The sequence below is a fragment of the Rosa chinensis genome, chromosome 1 (assembly GCF_002994745.2).
Source record: "Rosa chinensis cultivar Old Blush chromosome 1, RchiOBHm-V2, whole genome shotgun sequence".
In the NCBI taxonomy this organism is placed as follows: domain Eukaryota; kingdom Viridiplantae; phylum Streptophyta; class Magnoliopsida; order Rosales; family Rosaceae; genus Rosa; species Rosa chinensis.
In genome coordinates, this window is record NC_037088.1 from 53,709,127 (window position 1) to 53,727,380 (window position 18,254).

Below are 18,254 nucleotides of genomic sequence, written 5' to 3' on the forward strand. Positions count from 1 at the left end.
TCAGAACCCTAGTCTCCTTTTGCCATTTCAAAGGAATTCTTCCAATTTTGCAAGTAATTTTGAAGATTATGTTGTACACAATGTTCAGTTTTTTGTTGTTGATGGATCTCAGTGATGTCTCTTTGAGTTTTTGGCTTTATGGGATGTTTATTGCTGGACCCTCTTCATTATCTCATTGCTTTGTCAAGTTGCACATACCCATTGTTACCCCAACTTGCACATACCCATTGTTACCCCAACTTATGTAGGTCTTTTACAACGTACGATTGAAATTGTCCTGTACGTTGATAAAAAAATTTCTACATACGATCTATTGATTTAAAGGATGATGACCTACTTATTCTCAGTGTGGTTCTAAATTAAATTAATAAATTTCAGCATAAACAGTAGAAGCTTCATTTCTCCAAATGAACCAACTGATCAACTAAAAAGAAAATACAAACAACCAACAAACCAGTAGTGATACGTCCCGTATCAGATTTACCCTGTTACAATATACAAGTTAATTACTCTAAGTTTTACTTTCCTCGATTTTGTTTTCCCGATTAGGGTTCCTAAGAGTTGACTTTTTATAGGATAACAATTTAATTTCCCTCATGAAAATTGTAGAGCACGTTAAACCGAGTCCGTGGATGTATTTGGGAATGTGCTCTTTCTACATATACTTAGCTCTCAAAATTAACCTCTCTGTTATGGTATTTGGGAATGTGGGTTTTTCAAATTTTGGGATCTCGGGTTACTTTGTTTGAAGTTGAATTGTGATGGGTTGCATTGAAATTTGGGATTTGTTCATAAACTTGGGAGCTTTTAATGAAGTCGATACATTCGATGGCATTACTGTTTATCTCATGGTAAACCGTGTTAACTCAAATGATACCAACCTCATTCTCGATTTCCCCGTAATAAAAATGTATATGAATCTGAATAGTATCCATAGAAAATGAAACTACTGATGTTTTAAAAAACTATATCAATCATAAACACATATTGTTTTGATTTTCTATACTGTTTGATATTTTCATTATGAAAAAATTCTGAAAATTTTATCACTATGTTACCAAATGGTGGAATTTTTCATGTTGGGTGTCCGGAATGAGTACAGATGTAATTTATAACAACACAAGAATGCACTGTGTTATTTACTTGATAGATAATCTGCTATTTCTCTCTCTGTCCAAATTTAACAATTCAAGGCAGCTCTTTCTCTTCTTCTACATCATTCATTTTAGAGAGGTAGGGCTAGGGATGGGAATGCAGAGGTTCGTAAATATGTTGTTTTCTTTTTCCCTTGATCTCAAACTTCTTGACGGATGCTATTACTAAAACTAAAACAGGCCATCAATGCCCTGCTCAAACTTGGAACAATTCACTTCCCCTTACTGCATCTCAGGCTTTTCTTTTTTATTCCTTTTTTTTTTTTTTTATCAGAAAAACGATATTCCTTAAGTGTGATTGAGAGTTTTCTTTTTCAGTTTTTCTGTTTTTTTTTTGTTAAGGACAAACAGACCTATTTTCATTCGGTTTCTAAATAACTGCATATACTTCGTCCAAAAAAATAATAATAACTGCATATATTTTTGGCCAAGATATATTAAGTATTAACAACCAGCCGCTTACATACCACACACCTCTTACGTACCAAGCAGATTCATGAACATTATCTGTAACCACTTTATAAGATGAAACTACGAACTTTCAAAGACCACCATTATTGATTCACCGTTACTACAAAACTGAGAAGTTTGAAACCAGCTTGTAGATCTACATTCACTCCTGCTAGTGCTTGCTATGATGAGCAACCTAAGATGCAAATACCTATACATAGTTACCATGAAACCAATTCTAGCTCACCATCCTGTCTACCTTCCCTTCTTTCTACACATCGTAACCCTACTCCTGGCTGGATCGTCATCAACGCTAGCTACACTCTGATCGATGACATCACCCTTGCCTGTGGCTCTTCCGGCAACCAACCCACTACTAATTATAACCTTCGAAATTGGACCGGAGATATCTGTAGACACCAAAAAATTTAATGAAAATAAATTCATTAAATAATTCGGTCAACACTCAAAATTATGACTGAACAAATTTAGTCGGCATGTGGGTCCCACAAAATGTCCACGTGGCTTGTGAGTCAGCAAAATCACACAGACTCAGAGAATGACACTTGGCGACACATGAAAGGCTCGACGGCAATAAATGAATTTGCTCCGGCTAAATCAATTGATATTAAAGCGAATCAATCAAATTAAATAAATTGATTCCAAGTCAAATCAAGTATTAAATCTTGTCTGCTGATTAGATATCAATTTGTAATCAGGACGACAATCAGTCATCAAATTAATTGGCTGATTCCTTAAATAGTTGTGATTAAACCAGCTAATTAACGCTGATTGGTTTGATTATGTTATTAAGGAAAATGTGATTAAAATCAGATATTAAATTGGTTGGCTAATTCCTTAATGATCGTGATTAAATTAGTTAATTGACGTTGATTAATTTGATTACGTAATTAAGGAAAATACAATTAATTATGTGTCATCATGTCATTCCAAATTGAGAGAGATGCCGACACTATAAATACCCCTTCTCAAATCAAGAGGAGGACTTCAGCCAGAAAAGAGAAGGAAATACTCTCAAAATTCCTGAAGCCTCCCAAGCTCGTGTGAAGAACCCTCAAGCTGCCAAATAGCCGGTTCATCACCAACCTCAAGCCAAAGCACTCGTCACGTGTCGACTCTCGTGACCATCTTCCAACTCAAGATCAAGCGTCAAGCCCTTGAGTGAAATTCATCGTCGGAGATCGAATCAGAAGATTACCAAAGATTGTAACCCGCACTTGAATTAATAAATATATTATTTTTGTACACGTGTCTGCATCTTATTTGCTTTCAGATTTCCGTGTTTACAATATCATCTCAAAATTTTCCCCCATACAAGTTGATCACACAAACACCCACTCTAAAGTCAGAAAAGCACCGTTTCCCCCGTCCACTGCAGGCCAAGTACCATTCAACGCAGCGCGGCTTTCTCACTCGGCATTCACTTATAGGTTTCCCCTCTCTCCCGGCCAAAAGTTTATCCGCTTGCACTTCAACCCTGAGCTACAATCTCACCTGGTCTTTTCCTGTAGATCCCGAGTTTTTCTATCTGGTAAGGCTCCATTTTTGTGAGTTTGAAGAAATGATGACAACTCAAATATAACGAGATAGAGATAATGAATTTTCTGATATATTATTACACCCAATCTGTGGTGTATATAAACAGATTACAATCGTACTACAACTATTGTGTACTACTGTACTACCACATATACAAGGTAAGTATTTACAACAATATATTCCCTTGTAGTCTATTCCTAATAGGGAACGATGACTCACACTAACACTCCCTCTCAAGTTGGCGCATATACATCAACCATGCCCAACTTGCTTAGTGAGTCATAAAACGCCTTCCTGGAAACTCCTTTGGTAAGTACATCTGCAAGTTGCTCTTCAGTTGGAACAAAAGAAAAGCTAATGATTTTGGCATCTAGCTTCTCCTTTATAAAGTGACGATCAACCTCCACATGCTTAGTACGATCATGCTGTACTGGATTCTGTGATATGTCAATAGCTGCCTTGTTGTCACAATACAACTGCATGGAATTTTTGAGTATGAAACCTAGATCACGTAACAGATTTCTCAGCCACAACAATTCACACACTCCGTGAGCCATACCTCTATACTCCGCCTCAACACTAGAACGTGCCACAACTTTCTGTTTCTTACTCTTCCATGTAACCAAATTACCTCCCACAAAGGTAAAGTAACCTGATGTCGACCTCCTGTCTGTGATATTTCCAGCCCAATCTGCATCTGTGAAGCCACAAACCTCAAGAATGTTGTTGTGTTTAGAAAATAGTACTCCCCTACCTGGAGCTGACTTCAAGTACTTCAGAATTCGCATAACAGCATCCATGTGACTCTCACTCGGATTATGCATGAACTGACTCACCACGCTCACTGCATACGCAACGTCAGGTCTGGTATGAGCCAAATAAATTAAGCGCCCAACTAACCTCTGATAGCGAGCTCGATCAGTAGGTACCTGATCTGGATACTCAGCTAAACCATGGTTCTGCTCAATAGGAGTATCAATAGGTCTGCAATCTAATAAACCTGTCTCTGTCAGCAAGTCAAGAACATACTTCCTCTGGCACAGATAGATTCCTTCTCTCCCCTTGGCTACCTCAATTCCTAAGAAGTACTTAAGCTCACCCAAGTCCTTCATCTCAAACTCAAAAGCTAGCTGTCTCTGCAGTCTATCCATCTCAACAGTGTCATTACCAGTGATTACCATATCATCCACATAGATAATTAGAGCTGTTACCTTCCCCTGTTGATGCTTGAGAAACAAGGTATGGTCTGAGTTGCTCTGCCTGTAACCAACCTTCCGCATGAACTGTGAAAATCTTCCAAACCAAGCACGAGGTGACTGTTTGAGACCATACAGAGACTTTCTCAATTTGCATACAAACTCACCAGGAGAAGCAACTACATACCCTGGTGGGAGGCACATGTATACTTCCTCGGCTAACTCTCCATGAAGAAATGCATTCTTGACATCAAACTGTCGGAGTGGCCAGTTTAAACTAGCAGCGAACGAGAGCAGAACCCGAATAGTATTCATCTTGGCAACAGGAGCAAAAGTTTCATCATAGTCTATACCATACGTCTGAGTAAATCCCTTTGCTACAAGACGTGCTTTGTATCGATTCACTGATCCATCTGCATTATGCTTCACGGTAAACACCCAACGACAGCCTACAGCCTTCTTGCATTGTGGTGGAGGCACAAGTTGCCAAGTACTGTTCTTCTGCAACGCCTCCATCTCTTCATCCATAGCCTTCCTCCACTTTGGATCCCCCAATGCATCCTGCACTTTGTTAGGTACTGATACAGCAGATATTTGATTCACAAATGATGCATATGACTTAGACAACCTCCTAGTGGACATATAGTTGGCTACTGGATATGTTGATTTGGCAGTAAGAGTAGGTTCATATCTTTTGGCTGATTGACCTCGAGTGGTCCTATGTGGTAACACATATTGCTCAACATTAGACTCACTACTACTAGTATCAGTGGATGGACATACCTCAAATGGATGATCTTCAATACCAGGAAGCTGTGGGTCAGGGGTAGAAGCGATGGCAGGAGGGGCAGTTGTGTCTTCAACCTCATTCTGAGTGATGGAAACTGGTGCTTCTGCTGCTGGGGGAGGCGAGCTAATAGTTTCAACCGGATCCGTCAAAATACCTCCTGGCTGTGTGCCTTCTCCTTCTCCCTCTGATTCCTCCCCCTCTCCATGATATAGCTCTTCAAAATATGAATTCTCCCCCTGAAGAGCTGTATCTGAAGAGGAGAAATAACTCATGTCTTCAAAGAAAGTAACATCCATAGTGACATAATACTTTCTGGTGGGTGGATGATAACACTTGTACCCCTTCTGATGACCTCCGTAGCCAACAAACACACACTTAAGGGCCCGGGCATCTAACTTAGACCTCTGATTTTTTGGTACATGGACAAAAGCAACACAACAAAAAACACGAGCTGGAAGATTGTGAAAAGATGGTAAGGAGACATGAGAGGCGAGAACCTCAAAAGGAATTTTGCCCTGAAGGACACTAGATGGAAGACGATTGATAAGATGAGAGGAAGCATGTATAGCATCGCCCCAAAGATACTTAGGCATATGAGCACTAAAAAGAAGGGCACGAGCCATATCAAGTAAATGACGGTTTTTCCGTTCGGACACTCCATTCTGTTCTGGTGTTTGTGGACACGTGGTTTGTGGGGCTGAATTCTGCTGCTGAAGGAAAGGAGCCGATGACTTGGCCTGAATGGCTAGGCTAGATACTTCAACCTGTGCATGTTTGACACTTTCCTGTTGAGACTCATCCTTGCGGATGTATGTAAAAGCTGTGTTCAAACTAGGAGGGTCTAGCATTCTGAGCAATTCTCCCTTGGCACTACTATGCTTCTCATCAAGTCCTCTCAAGAACACATGAACCCGTTCTAGCTCCTTCTCTTTCTGGTACCACACAAGATCTTCCTGATTCTTGATCTTGCAAGGACGCTTCTGATCAATTTCAGCCCATACATTCTTCAGCTTAGTGAAATACACAGCTACTGGTTGCCTATTCTGTTGCATATTAGCAGCTTTGCACATCAATTCATGAACCTGTATAAAATCAGACTCATTTGTATAGAGATCTCCCAACGTCTTCCATATCGCCTCAGCAGTTTCACACTCCTCTACCATTTGTAGCACATCATCAGTCATGGCTCGAAATAGAATTGACATGACAAACCCATCATCATCTTCCCACTTAGCATCGGCCTCCACATTATCTTCATTAGGAGCCTTGATTGTTCCAGTCACATGCCCCATTTTGTGTATCCCACGAAGATAAACAGACATAATCTTCTTCCATGTTCGGAAATTAGCACCAGTGAGTTTGGTACCCCCAAAAGAACCACCTTCTGAGTTCTTGACAGAGACTTCAACCCTCTGGACCTCATTGGTCTTAGAACTCTGACCTTCACTGTCATCACCACCCATTGCAATAATACACTAGAAAAATACACAAATCCCAAAGTGCGCAGCGGAAATAATAACAGATGTCTCCAAACAAAATCAAACAAATAGTAACAATATATATATTTTTTTTTTGGAACTTGTTTGACTAAGCTGAATGGGTTGACCGACTCAATCACCGAGTTGACCGAGTTGAGGCGGGTTGATTCACTGAGTTGAGGCGGGTTGACTCACCGAGTTGACCGAGTTGAGATTGATCTGGAATTGGCGGAGGATGACGATTTGACCGGAGATGGATCTGACGATTTGACGATCTGACTGGAATCGATCTGGAATCACCGAGTTGACCGGAGATGGAAGTAATCAGACCGGAGGAGTAGAGGCCGATCTGTGAACTGGCCGAGCGACAGCGGTCTTGGAGACGAGCAATAGCGGCCTTGAACACAACGACGAAGCCGGTCGAAGATGAGAGACGGCGGTCCTGGACTGAGGATGAGGCTGAAGTGTTGAGCAGAAACGACGGAGTGCCGACGACAGCCTAGGGACAGCAGCGGAGTGCGACCAACTCTGGACGACAGCGACGACCTGGGGTGCGACGAACAGGTCTGAACTTCGTCTGATGCCGATATGATGCCGTGGAATGACAATCTGATGCTGGATCTGATGCACAGCAACCTGGAGATGATGCCGAAGTCAAAGACAAAGTGATTGTTCTTTGACGGACGCCTAGGATTACAAGTGGAGATGATGGCGCCGAAGTCAAAGTTTTGACGGACGCCGAGGATGCAAACAAACCCTAACAACGGGGTTCTGACTGAATTTAGAAAGAACAAGAGACAAAGTCCTTTCGGATCTTTGCTCTGATACCAACTCAAATATAACGAGATAGAGATAATGAATTTTCTGATATATTATTACACCCAATCTGTGGTGTATATAAACAGATTACAATCGTACTACAACTATTGTGTACTACTGTACTACCACATATACAAGGTAAGTATTTACAACAATATATTCCCTTGTAGTCTATTCCTAATAGGGAACGATGACTCACACTAACATGACAGACCCCGGAGACCGGGTGTTCTTCATCTACCTAGCCAATCAAACGGTTGAGAAACATGTGGACATAATCCAGTGGAGTGGTGGCAATGGGGTTGCGGTGTACACAAATTATCTTGTATACATGCCCAGCCAAGGAAGCAAGAAGTTAGTTAATCTCTTTCTCGCACTACAAGTAAACCCAAATGGTTAGGAGACTAAATATAGTGATGAAATCTTGAATGGGCTCGAAATCTTCAAACTCAATGACACAAACGGCAATCTCGCCGGACCCAATCCCGACCCGCCACCGCCGGAGGAAAAACCAAATGTGAAACTGGAAAGCTCTAGAAAACCGAAGAAGAAGTTGATTCCTGTACTTGCTATCCTTGCCGGTGTAGTTTCTGTCTTACTTGCTCTTTCCCTAGTTGGGTTTTTAGTTTTCGGGCGTGGAAGAAAACACAAGTACTCCAGCTCCAACCACAGGATGACGAGGTCAACCACAAACCTTGAGTCAACTTTCCCATCTTATTTATGTCGTTACTTTTCACTGGCAGAGATCAAATCCGCCACCAAAAACTTCAATGACACTCTTATCGTCGGAATTGGTGGGTTTGGCCACTTGTACAAAGGACACTTTGATGATGGGGCCACCCTTGTTGCAATCAAACAGCTCAAAGCCACTTCATCGCAGGGCGCCCTTTAGTTCATGACAGAAATCAAGATGCTCTCTGGAGTCTGGACTGCGCCATCGCTATTTGCTGTCTTTGATCGAATATTGTGCTGATCAAGGTGAGATGATCTTAGTGTACGATTACATGGCACGTGAGATTATTTGCACCACACCGAGAAATCGCATCTTTCTTGGGAACAACGACTTCGGATTTGTATCGGTGCGGCACAAGGTTTGCACTACCTTCATATAGGCAATGTTTTAAAAAACGCGCGTCAGGCACGCCTTAGAGCGTGAAAAGCGTGAGGCGTGAAGAAAATTGCCTCTGTTTTCCAGATGAGGCGCAGAGGCGACAAAGGCGGAGATGAAGGCGTTGAAGGCGGAGAAAGCGCGCCTTAAGGCGTCCTGAGCGTACGCCTGGGAATTTTTTTTTTTTTTAAACACACCAAAACAACGTCGTTTTGGTGTTTTGAGAGGGTTTTTCATTTAGTTCGTGTATTATACCCGAGCGAAGCCCCAAATCTCTCAACAGCCTCCTCCCCGAGACCCCGACTCTTCACTGTCAAGAGCACCCAATCCCAATCCCAATCCCAATCCCAATCCCAATCCCTTACTTGAAGATAAAATCATGAAGAGCCCATATGTTTTTTGAAGAATTGGAACAAGAAGGAGGTGTGATCGATCGAGAGAGGCGAATTGGAGCTCCGGTTATAGAATCCGATTGGCGATAGGGGTTTCTTATTCGATTGAAGGTTTCTTGTTCTTTTAAGATTTCGTATTGTTCTTTAATTTGATTACTGAATTAGCTTGAGTGTTTTTGCTTGATTGTTCATACTGTATGTGAGTTGTTTGTTCGTGTGAATTGTGTGTGTTGATTTGATTTACATATCCTTGATTTGATTTACATATCCTAGTTTGTTCGTGTGAATTGTGTGTGTTGAACTGTTGATCTACTTGGTAGTTGGAAGGATGGTGTTTAATAGGCTGGATGCTTTGATAAATGGCATCCCTTAGTAGAACCCGATCCACAACCTGGATGCTTTGATGTTTATAATTGAACATTCAATTTCAAAGGTTTAATAGGTTGAATTTTTGCTAAGAGAGTAAACAAGTTAAGATGAATATCCTGCCTCTACTGAAGCCTCTGCTTGTCTTGCTTGTAATTTTGTTCCCTAGTATTGTTAAACCAATTAGCAAAGCAGCTGATGATCACGACTGCCCAGTTTGTGACTATGAATGAACAGTACCTTTGATTCCTTGTAATATTCTCTCCTTGAAATTGTGTAGGCACAATGAGTTCTAGTACTAGTGGGACAACAAAGAAAGATCATGCTTGGCGATGGACTAAACCAATTCCCGGAGAGTTGAAGTACTTTTTGTGTGCATTTTGTGATCAAAGAAATACTGGTGGCATCTTCAGGTTCAAGCAGCATTTAGTTGGCACTCATAAGGGAATCAAACCTTGTAACAAAGTTCCACCAAATGTGAAAGATTGGTGCACTATAGCGCTTAAAAGAAATGATGAAGAGAAACGAGCAAGGATTGCTGTGCATCGGGAGATAGGGGGATTGGAAAGTCTAGAAGAAGATGATGCAGATGATCATGAGATGACAAATGTGGCTGCAAGTGAGAGTGGTAGTGCTCAAACTCCACTTGGTGGTGGTTCTACGGGTCAACCGAAGGCTAGAGGACCGATGGACAAGTTTGTATCCTAAAAAGCTCGTCAAGTTACATTGAATACCTCATACAAGAAAGAAGAAAGACATGATGTGTATAGGGCAATTGGGCGCTTATTTTATACTAGTGCATTGCCTTTCAATGTGGCAAATAATCCTTATTATTTTGCCGCATTGGAGATGGTTGCCAAATATGGCCCCGGTTTTCAACCTCCATCAAGTCATGAGTTAAGGACTTGGATTTTGAAGGAAGAAGTTGAAGATGTTCAAAAGTTGATGGTAGCACACAAAAAAGATTGGAGCCATTATGGATGCACTATTATGTCGGATGGTTGGACGGATGGCAAGAGTAGGGTTATACTAAATTTTTTAGTAAATAGCTCTAAAGGTACATGGTTCTTGAAATCGGTTGATGCATCGGATACAATCAAAAATGGAGAGTTGATGCTAAATTACTTGGATAATATTGTGGAGGAGGTAGGGGAGGAGAATGTTGTCCAAATTGTTACGGACAATGCTTCCAATTATAAGTGGGCGGGAAAGGAACTAATGAAGCATAGAAGCAAATTGTGGTGGACTCCATGTGCGGCTCATTGCATTGACTTGATGTTAGAAGATATTAGCAAAATGAAAGTCTTTGAAAGTTGAAACTACCATTCAAAGAGCTAAGCAAATTGTGAAATTCATTTATGGGCACACACAAGTTCTTTCCATTATGAGGAAATTCACTGGCAACAAAGAGATTATTCGGCCGGCGGTTACAAGGTTTGCCACATCTTTTCTCTCTCTTCAAAGTTTATATAAGCAAAAGGAGGCTCTTATTAGTATGTTTTCATCAAAAGAATGGTATGAATGTGGATGTACAAAACATAAGGATGCTTATGCGGTGAGGAAGTGGATCCTTCGTGACACATATTTTTGGAACCATGTTGCTTATTGCATAAAGAGTGTCTTGCCCCTTGTTTGTGTCTTAAGAGAGGTTGATTCAGAAGTGAGACCCGCCATGGGATATATCTATGAGTTGATGGATGCCGCAAAAGATAAGATTGCAAATAATCTTGGAAATGTGGAACAAAAGTATGGACCGATTTGGAGGAGAATAGATAATAGGTGGAGTCCACAACTTCATCAACCATTGCATGCGGTGGGTTATTACTTGAACCCTCAATTCCGATATGACGACAACTTTAAAAATACCGAGCATGTGAAGAAGGGTTTGGAAGAGTGCATGGATAGGATGCTAGTTGGTAGGGCGCGTGTCACAGCGGAAATACAATTGGACTTATATGAGCGAAAGCTTGGTAAGTTTGGAAGTGCGATGGCCGAATCTACTAGAAAAATCCGATCACCCGGTTAGTTATTATTTGCTAAACTTACTACATACTTTTAAATGCAATTTTACCAAATGTCTATATGATTTTGATTTATTAATTTATATTCATTTTATGTTCTTAGTGTTTTGGTGGGAAAAATATGGGACACAAACACCGGAGTTGATGAATTTTGCTACTCGGGTCCTTTCTCTTACTTGTAGAGCATCGGGGTGTGAGAGGAATTGGAGTACTTTTGAAATGGTAAGTTTTTTTTATCACTTTTAAGTTGAATTGTTAATAGTTAATAATTGCTAGTCTATTGAATTAATTGTCGCATTTGTGTGTTGAATGTTGATTGTAGATTCATACTAAAAAGAGGAATAGAGTTGAACACAAGAGGATGCATGCTTTAGTCTATGTGAAATATAATATTGCTCTAAAAGATAGGACTTTGAAAAGGAATGCTACAATGACCGATCCTATTGTAGTGGAAGAAATTGAATATGATGATGAATGGATAACAGAGATAGAGGATCCGGTTCTTCCCGCCGATCCACATTGGCTTGAGGACAATGTGGAAGATCTAACATTGAATGATGAGGCGGTAAGAAATGTGCCAATTGGTACATATCAAAGTACCCTAATTGATAGAGAGCCTCCTCCTCGTGTGCATTCTCCTCCTCACGAGCCTACTCCTCCCCGTGAGCCTACTCCTTCTCTTGATGAGCCTATTGTTTTATACAAAAGGAAATCTAGTGAAGGAGCATGTTCAAGTAAGTAACCATGTTCAAATAATTGTATAACATAGTATTCAAATAATCTCTCAACTCTTATCTTTAATTGTCTATCACCTTTTTGTATAGGTAAAAGAAAGGCTCCAAAGAAATCAATGCGTCTTGATGACATTGCGGATGATGGTATTAGAATTAATCCATATGATGAGACCAATCCTCTCTTCGAGCACCATGGTGATGATAGTGATGAAGGGGGTGATAGTGATGGTGGTGATAGTTTGGGTGATGATAGTTTGGATGGTGATCTTCTAATTGATGAGGATGATGATTTCCAAGGATGAAGTTAATTTCAATAATTATTGTTCTTCTTTGGTCTTTCAACTTTATATCTTTGGATTTATTATAGGTTTGGTGATTTTGTTGAATCATATGGTTTTAGTACTTGCTTATTATGAATGGATGACAATTTATAATGTTTTTTTTGTTACAATACATGTTCTATATATAAGACTAGTTCTATACGTAAATACAGGAAATTTATACGTAAGGCTTACGCCTTACTCCTCAAGGCGAACGCCTTGCTGAGGCTCTCCCGGCTACGCCTCAGCCTTTTAAAACATTGCATACAGGTACCAAAAGCACCATCATTCACTGTGACGTAAAGAACACAAACATATTAATATACGAGAAATGGGTGGCCAAGGTTTCAGATTTTGGGTTGTAAAAAATAGGCAATATCACAATGTCTAAAACCCACATTAGCACGAAGGTGAAAGGTAGTTTCAAATATCTTGATCCTGATTATTACCGACGTCAACATGATCAAAGGGTTGTGAAGTACAATCTTCTTTGAGATCTACGAGCCCAATGAAAATGATATGATCATAATTGATTAGATTGTAGTGCCAACATTTGGCGTAGTGTTATGCGAAGTATTGTGTGGGAGGCCAGTTGTGACCATCGTGGATAATAATCGAGTTGGCATAATTGGATGGGCTAAAAAGTGTCATCGCGACAGGAAACTTGATTAGATTGTTGACCCAAATTTGAAGACTGAAATTGCAATCCGATGCTTGCATAAATGTGCTTCCATTGCAATGAATTGCATGGATGATAATGGGATCAATCGGCCGTCAATGGATGATGTTGTGAGAGGGCTTCAGTTTGCTTTGCAGATGCAAGAAAACAACGAGGATTATATTGATCACATTGAAAGGACGGTTCAAAATGAGATTTCAACAATCAAGGACAATGAAGGGTCTTGTTCTAAAGAGCAAAATAGTGGAGCGAACGAATCCGTTCAAAAGTTGACCAGGACAATTTTCTTCGAGATTATTGATCTGGTTGGAAGATAATCGATGAGCAACATAATTAACAAAATTAACGCAATCCTTGTAATTAATTTAATTTAATTTTATATATCTATATGTTTTAGAGAAACTGAATTTGAGAGGAATTTGCTGTGTATTCTCATTGATAATAGGGGCCTCTTTATATAGAGGATTACAATGCATAGAATCTCAATCATACAAAGAAAGTAATTCTACATTGATTAGGATTCTAGATCCTTCTAATTAAATCCTATTACCACTAGGTCAAGTAACCTAGAGTTTGGGCTAAACACAAATTAGGTTTTCCTTGAACACTCCTCCTTGTGTTGCCCAAACGCGGTGCTTCTCTCGTTGCCTCGTTAAAAACCTTACCGAGTAACAAAAACCCAGTAGGACAAAAATAACCTCGGTCGAATGGGAAAAAGAGCACAACACACCCTTCACGATTCGAGACGAACATGTAAACATCTCCCCCTGATGTCTGCACCTCCCCCTGATGACTACGATCATGGGAGTTCAGATAATTTCCGCAAGCCAATTCTTGCCACATGTTTCTCGAACGTGGAATTGAGCAATGACTTAGTAAACAAGTCTACCTCACTGTCCTCAGATCGAACCTAGTTCACTTTGATCTCGAGGAGTGTCTGTTGTTGCTGATTATGCTTGGTGTTGTCGCTTTTGATGTGGCCTTGCCTCATTTGTTCAAAACAAGTAGCATTATCCTAAATGCTCGTAGGCTCATCTGTGGTAGACTTCAAACCACAATTGTTCGAACATGCGTAATTATGAATCCAATCCATATTCATTCACGAATCACTTCATGAAGAGCGATGATCTCTGCATTGTTCGAAGATATAGCGACTAGGGTCTATTCTGTAGACCTCCAAGATGTCACGGTCTTTTCCCATGGTGAACACTTAACCGGATTGGGAATGACCATTGTGTGGGTCAGAGAGATACCCAACATCAGCAAAACCTTCCAAAACACATGTCGTTTTAGGATGGGGATAGAAAACGCAGGCCAGCATTGGCGGCGTACCTGGTGTGTGATGGGTCCGAATCCATCATCTCTTTGTAGGGATAGAACAAGCCCATATTATTTATACATCTCAAGTATCGAAAGATATCTTTTACACCAATCCAATGGCGTCGCGTTGGCGCAGAGCTATATCTAGCTAACAAGTTCACAACATATGAGATGTCCGGTCTTGTGCATTGGGATAAGTACAATAATGCGCCTATTGTACTAAGTAAGGCACTTCTGCCTATTGTACTAAGTAAGGCACTTCTGCCTCTAGCACATCTTCGTCATCATCCTTTCGACGAAAAGGATCGTTTTCAGGATCAAGACGATGGACGATCATGGGTGTGCTTGAAGGCTTGACCTTGTCAAAATGCCTAAGCATCTATCGACACAATGCTCAAGTTCCAAACCGAGACATAATCGTGTTTTCCCAAAATCCTTCATCTCAAACTCGGATTTCAAGTGTTCAGCGGTTTCCCTTAACTCTTTAAGGGCTTCTAATGAAGATCATGTCCAACATGAACAGCGATAGAATCCGAAACTTGTCATAGAAACGCGTGGGCATATCTCTTCCCAATCAAGTAGTCACTTTAGTGAGTGTTTCAACCTTATTGTAAACGCGCTCCATGGTCTAGAGCCACTTGACTTGGGTAAATGAAGTTCGCCATGAACCTTCATGTATATTCCGTATCTAGATCCATATAGAGATACGTAGTGACCATATTTGTAAGCTGCATGTTCAGTTATTCGGAAACTACCAAACTGACAGGGTAGTGGAGTGCAATGACATCCATTACGAGAGAATATGTCTCATCGTAGTCGATTTCAGGGCGTTTTGTGAGAAGCCTTGCGCCATAAGGCGAGATTACCATCTCTTTTTCTCAATACGCTTTCTAACGAAGACCCATTAGTCAACAGGTTTTATATTAAGAGGTGTTGGCATCTCTAGCTCGAAAACCTTCCTCTTCGTTAGAGAATCCATCTTAACCTGGATCGCATATTTCCATTTAGGCCAAAAACTCTCTACGTTGGCATTCATTCATCAACGGAGTGTGGTTCAAAGTCATCTAACTCAAAGACTCATGCGCAATAAAATACGCAACTACATCATCAATTCTGATGGAGTTTCTATCCCACGTCTCATGTACACTAGTGTAAGTTTCATAGAGCTCTATATTCTTAGGAATAGGTTCTAACGTTGAGGCGTCCCCCAACGATAACCATAACCCGGAAGATACTCATGAGACGGATTTTGAGTCTTGACGATCAAAGGATTGGAATGTGCCAAAGTATCCTTCGAACCCACGGGCCTCCCACGCATCCTAGCTGGGGCCATGGCCTGTAACGCCAGAGTGCCACTCTCTTTGGCATTGGCGCCATGCCTACCTCTGTGTAGGGTGGCGCTACGTCCTCCTGTAGGGACGTCCTTCCTTGCAGGCATATTTGCAGCATATTTGTGTGATCTCGTCACTTTAATAGGGATCAAGATGAGACATAGTGGGGACAGACTACGACAATTCATGTCGTTCCTGTTGAACATCTGTGTTCTTATCTCCCCCGAACGACGGGAAGACTGTCTCATCAAAGTGACATTCGCAAATCTAGCGGTAAGGAGATCGCCTAGCAAGGGCATTTAAGTGGCGGACGATTGTTGGAAGCTCAAATCCAACATAGTTGCCCATTCGTCTGTAAGGACCCATTATAGAGCGCTGTGGCGGCGTAATTGGCACATAAATGGCTCACTCAAATGTGCGTAAGTACAAAAGACGTGTACCCAGTCACTAGCTGTAACGCATAGGTACATTGAGTGGCGGTAGGTCGTAGACGAATTAGCATGGCTGCATGCGATATCGCATCACCCCAAGCGGATGTAAGAAGATTGGTGCGCATTACCAATGTTCGGACTACCATCGTAGTCATTTCCGTGAGACCAATTGGGTGTGTACATGGGAATGTGATGTCCAACATCAAGCCCATTGCAATATCCATCGAAAGTCTTTCGATGTAAACTCACTAGCATAGTCAAATCCAATTGACTGAATAGGATGATTTGGGGAGTGAGCCCATTGTCATATGATATGTGCTAGGAGTGTAGCATAAGCAGCATTTATAGGTGGACAATGGCACAACACGTGACCAGCGTGTTTGCGTGTCAACCAACATCATAAAATATTTAAGCGTCCGCAAGTTGGTTGAATCAATCCACAAAATCCCTATGGATTCTTTGTAAGAACAGAATGAGTAATGTCATATCCTTTGCATAGGACGGTCTCAGTCCTAATTTCCCTAAGGAACAGGCTTTAGTAAAACGAGCGAGAGGCTTTAGAAGCAACCAATGAGAATTTTGGTTAGGCCTGAGCGTCTGAAACGCTATTTTGAAGCAAGTTGGTGATTGCAGCATCACCTAGGGCGCCATCACCATGATGGACGCCATCCATGGAGTCATGGACAGGGACTACGCCAGCCCTAGGCAGGTGGTGGATGGAGGCGGTGCCCTAGGCAGCAGCGTCGGTCACACTTAGTCTAAGAATCAACTTTTGATTTATGCTTCATTTCGCTCGAGAGAAAAGATGTCCGTGTGAAGTCTTTTTGTAGACGGATCATCATATCATGACTAGGATGATCTATCCTATCGTGACAAAGCCAATATGTGTCTAAATCCAAGAGATCTTCTCTCATAACTTTATTGGATTAATAGCTCGAATAGTGACATAAAGTCCACTAGAGAGACACATAAACTTCTCTAAGATGCGTCTTTGTTCGCAATTATTAGAGGTAATGCAAAGGAACTCATTTCCGTTCTCTACATGCATTTTCGTATGGAATTCGTTGGATTTTCATAGGGTAAGATTTGCCCTAAGAGCGTAGAGAGTTTCTGTGACAGCAGTAATCAAGGTGCCATTTGGCAAGTGGAACTTGGGCTATTCCATGTCCTTGAATTAATATTGATGGTCTAGCCATCGTAGTCACAAAGTCATATGCTCAGAATCAAAATTGAGTCATAATGAAAAGCACTCGAAATTTTATTCATAAGCCAACGGAATACATCATTGTTTCCTTGATCAAAGAAAATCTAATCCAATAAAAAGTAATATGGCAATCGCCTACATCTCTTGGAAAATAAAGACTTAAACAGAATTGGCGATCTATTGATCCCAGCCAGATTTGTAGTCTTCAACCCTTCACTCTAGATCATCTTCTTGATCTTCTTGTTCCACATAGTGAGCTTTTCTTGCTTCACAATATGCTTTGTAGGCGGTGACAAGTTCTTCACGAGCTCTACAAATGTGTGCCCAATGATCAGACACTCCACATCGAGAACATACATCTCTTTGCTCGAACTCCATTGATTGAGGCGCTTTGAAAGCGTCATTTAGATGGCTCTTAGTGTTGGTGGCGCCACCAACATGGCCAGAGGCGTTGCCTCCCTCTCTCTTTCCACGTTTACCTTTTCGGTTCCATGTTCGCCTATTTTGGCGGTTACCTTCCCAAGTAGAGCGATTATATGGATCAGAATGTCCAGAAGTATACCTAAGATTAGGGTTTCGCTCTTGGCTCCCTCTCTTAGAGGTGCAACTATAATTGGATTTCGGAATATGTTCTGTTTCCACGGATCTCGAATTATAGTTCTTCACAAGGATATTGTCATGCTTTTCAGCGACAGTCATAGCTCCAATGAGCTCATGAAACCTTGTGATCCGTCTTGCATTTACATTGATTTGATAGTTCTTAGCAACCATCAATGCAGAGACGGGGAAGGTAGAGAGAGTCTTCTCAATCAACATCGCATCTGTGATCTTTTTACCACAGAATTCCATTAAGGATTTAATGCGAAGTGCTTCCGAGTTATAGTCAAGAACTGACTTGAAA

General features: G+C 41.0%; 1 pseudogene; it reads left to right on the forward strand.

The window, feature by feature from the left end:
* Positions 1–1,721: 1,721 nt before the first annotated feature.
* Positions 1,722–13,384, forward strand: LOC112182242 (annotated as a pseudogene).
* Positions 13,385–18,254: the final 4,870 nt, after the last annotated feature.